Here is a 4,556-nt window from a genome sequence, read left to right on the forward strand (position 1 = left end):
ACCACACACCATTGGGAGTAAGACTGTATGTAGCAATTTCTTTTTTGGGGGGGGGTGGGAGGGGCATGATTGCTTTGTTTTCACAGGTTTAAAATGTTTCATTTGAAGTATATTGCATTTATTGTGTCTGATTTCATTTTGAAACACTGTTGTTTTCATCACTGAAAGGTTATAGTACTCTTATCACACGAGAAAGAATTCTGTGAAAATTTTCATGGGGGTAGGGGAGGACTACCCCCACTATCAAGTGCTACATACTGGCCTTATTAGATGCTACCAAAGTGAGTATTAATGCACTGAGGTGTGTAGAATGTGTATTAGCTGGGATGCATGAAGCACAAATGAAACCTAATCTTCTCCCTACCCCCATCCCCACACATTCCTATCACAGACAAGACAATCATGCATGCACCAGCTGAATTTTGGGTCTACTTCTGCCATACTAATAAGAGAACTGTCCGAAGTGGCAAACATGTGATATCCACCTTTAATAAATCTCAAAACCTGTTTCTTATCTTCACTAAATAACAGCCCACAGATATTCCCGCAATATTAGAGACATCATAATTTTTTTCCTCAAAAACAAAGCCATTTTTCCTCTTCTTTTCTCTTTTTTTTTTTTTTCTTGGCCGGTAGAGACGTCACGGAGACATATTTTGAAATCGTCTCAATGAGCGGGCTGATGCGTGACTCGCATGAGATCTTCAAGTGTCTCCATGCAGTGGCCTGGCTTTAATAAAGCGCCAGAATCATGATTTGCCGTAGTGTGCCTGCCCCAAACAGGGAATGTATGTCCACATTAAATGGCTTTGTGCAATTGGATGCAATTTGTGCTCGGCTGGCCATATGCTGGCCACTTTTGCAAAAAAAAAGATATCACAATATATGATCAAAAGAGCACACCCATATGTGACTTGGTATGCAACAGGTGTATGTTGTTTCATTATGGCTGTATTTGACTTAATTTGAGCAAGGGTTGTATTGTACCTTATTTGTTTTATTTGACATGAATATTGCATATTTCATATTTTTTATATTTTCCCTTGTTTACTCAAAGCCCTTTTTTCCCAGAAGCTGTCATCAAAATTAGGCAATTGCCTATGATTGCCATCTGCTGTATTTTTCAAGCGTCATTTCCAAGAGACTGATGGTGTGATTATGTTGAAACATTACTACTTTTATTTGTAAGGCATACAGTTATAATTGGATTATTATTTCATTAAATCCTTATTGTATTTAGATAAAAGAAAGACTGTACTTGTTCTTCAAGTTTGTTTCCATTATATCTTTGTAGGTTGGTTTTTGTCACCTGCTTTCACTGTAGTAACCTTCATAAAATTCAACTTCATTTCTCTCACATCTCTTATAAAATGGTTACATGTTGTATGACAAATTCCCAAAGGACATCATGAGTAAACTCCATCAGTGCTATGTGTCAGATATTCGACTGAGGAAATATTATAAGCACAGTATACAGTACAATCCATGTCAGTATGTGCTGATGATGTCCTTTAAGTGTAGCTAGGAAGCATGCAGTGCAGCCCTTTGCACCGAGTGTTTGCACAATGCTCTACATGTTGGCTAAGAGTTGTCATTTCCAGTCCAGTAGAGTATAAAATACTTTGAAAATAATGTGACATATGAATGATGAGGATGGCTGCCAAAGGTTTGCATACATAACTTCAGATGATATGCCAATTTTATGGCAAGATACATTTGAATAAGTATTAGTGTGGTTATGCCATGAAGTGTATTCAGGTGTACTTCAGCATTATTTCACCTGAATTTGTCATTTTAACGAATCAAGAGACTTAGATTAAACCATGGTACAATCTGTACATTGATTATATTTGTATCATGGTCTTAACCTGTTGAGGACGGACTGATTTTGCTACATTTGCTACATTTCCTATAGACACCTGCCCGAGTATACTCACGACTCGTCCTCAACGGGTTAAGTGGCGTAACTAGGGGGAGGGGGCTGTTTAAACCCCCTTGAGCTCCTGTTTTTTTTCTTTGTTTTGTTTTGGGATTTAGGGGATTTAACCTCCCATTTTAAGATTATATATCATATCAAAAGCAATAACAAAGCTAAATGCAAATACAACCCAGCAAAATGTATATGTCATGAAAACACATAGATTGTACCAAAGAGACAAAGGTAACATGAACCCCCACCAGCAAAATTCGTGAAATTAAAATGCACATGAACATTCCTCGTTTCACAGTAAATCAAACGAAAGTATCTTTATGAAACAGATCAGAATTGATCTTCACACTCAATAAATGGAGTGTAAGATCAATTGTAACACGATATGAAACAGGCCCCTGGGTTTGGAAGGATGGGTGAGGAACACTGTAAAAAGATGAAACACAGTGATAGGCAGGATTTGAATCCAGAACATCTTGTGAAAGTGCCCGGAACATTATACTCTCTGCCGTGTGCTCTCACAGTAAATAAACTCCTACTCTTCCTTTTTAACCCGCATGTGGGGGTTGTTTTGGAAAAGTGGCATAAAAGTAGTTCTACATCTACTGCTGCTAACTGGCTATCTTCATAAGATGGGGATATAGGATTGCGTTTACTGTCATAATGCTGTCATATTGCTGTCGTATTATCAAATTTCTTTCTTGAGGTCAAGCTGCCAAACAGAACAATATTTGTTGAGTTTTCTTTTTATTCTGTGAACTCTGTGTGTACTCTCAGTCATTAAATTACCATCAATAGGCTACATGCATGTCAGTTGATGGAAGTGCCATGTTTGCATATATCATAGAATGGTGACATGGATCCTAATTAAATGATTGGCTTACAGCTATCACATATTAAAGCAGCCCTTTTTTTGCCCTCAGGTCCAAATTTACCTTTTACTGAGAGCTAGTACAAAATGTATGCTAATTACCATTTCTACGACCACCCATCTGTGCGCAGCTGCATTTTTTGTATCTAACAAATGTATTGCAATTGTGTGTGCTTGTAGTTCAGTGAACTTTGAGCTGGTGCTGACCTGGGGATCTTAAAAATATGGTTGAACAGAACGTGAATCATGTCTCTGTTTTATAAAACAAATAATGCACATTACAGTGGCTGGGCAGTAATCAAATCATTCATCCTCTGTAACAACTGAATATTTCAAAAACACATTCATTTGCTGTTGTAATACAAAGTGTCACTTATTCTTAGTATACTCCAGCCTGTCTATACTCACAGTTTTTTGTGATGTCTTTAATACAAGACTCCTCTTGTCACTCTTACAAATTTTGTTTTACAGAAGAGGATTTTTCTTGGGGGTGTTAAATTAGCATGTGTCAGATTTCATCTCAAAAATGCATCTGTGTCAAGCGAGTGAAAGGCAAATACTATGCTCAATTTCCCAATGATGCTCATGACATCCACGGGTGCCCCCACGATGGGAGAGTTGTATATTCATGAGGTAAATGTGACATTGTCACCGTGAAAATGACATCTGATGTAACTGTCATATATCACCTGTCGTGTTTGAGTTACAGTGACATCGTATCCGATCGAAGGCCTACAGTGTTTTCCAAATGAGTGCCACATCTCAAAAATGTCTCCCACTTCTGTCAAGTGCCCATCCTGGAGGAGACTCTCGCGGAAAAGTCACGAAAAGTCTCCCCAAAAGTCTCTTTAAATCCCAGATATGAACCCGGGATGTGTGTCAACCATGGGGGGAAAACATCCGTGATGTTTGATATCCAGACGGTCATGTGACCAGAGCGGGTCATGTCTTGTGAAAAGGAATCATGGTCCTGTAAAGGCGCGGTAAAGAGGAGAAAATTTGACTGGTCATATTTCTGCTTCCTACCTCCTCTTGGCTCCAGCGAGACGGGGTTGTCGTCCCAAATCCATGTCTAATTCTCTCTTCGTCTTTTTTGTACCTCCATTGTTTGGCCCGTCTTGGCGGCGGGGTTACCAGTCTTAAGCTTTGACTCCTGTCTGTCTGTAAGTGTAAAGTCTGTTTGTCTGTTCAGTCTGGTGTAAGTCTCCATCCTTCCCCCCCATCTCTCTGTCTGCCTCCATAAGCCATGTCACTTTGTCTCTCATTTAGAATCCCCCCCCCCCCGTTATTCATGTCAAACAGTCATTAACACACTCTAGTTTTTACCTCATCTGCCCTGCCCTTTAAATCCTCTCAGTTATCTTCAGTGCTGTTTTCCATAGTGCACAGGGCTTGCCGCTCTTTTTTTTTTTTTGCCTCCAAGTGTTAACATTACTTATTGTTTAACTTCTTGTTGTTTGATTCTGATATTTACTGTTTGAATGCTCTCTCTCTGTTAAGATGCATAAAGTCTGAACAGTTTTTACATGTAACGTTGTGGGATTTCTTGTGAAGTCAGACAGTCTTGCAGCAGAGAAGTGGCCATCCTTCCTGGACAGGTTGACTGTTAAAGTGCATTCAAAGTTGAAATGAAAGGCAGAGGATCCTGTAATGCTATAAAAGTTGTTATTTTCTGTGAGGATTTAGTTTTTGTGAATATCACAAATCGCTGTTGGGCCTCTTGATTGAATTAAATTTGATTAGTGAACAGACAGG

This window comes from Diadema setosum, chromosome 6, assembly GCF_964275005.1.
Source record: "Diadema setosum chromosome 6, eeDiaSeto1, whole genome shotgun sequence".
Taxonomy (NCBI): domain Eukaryota; kingdom Metazoa; phylum Echinodermata; class Echinoidea; order Diadematoida; family Diadematidae; genus Diadema; species Diadema setosum.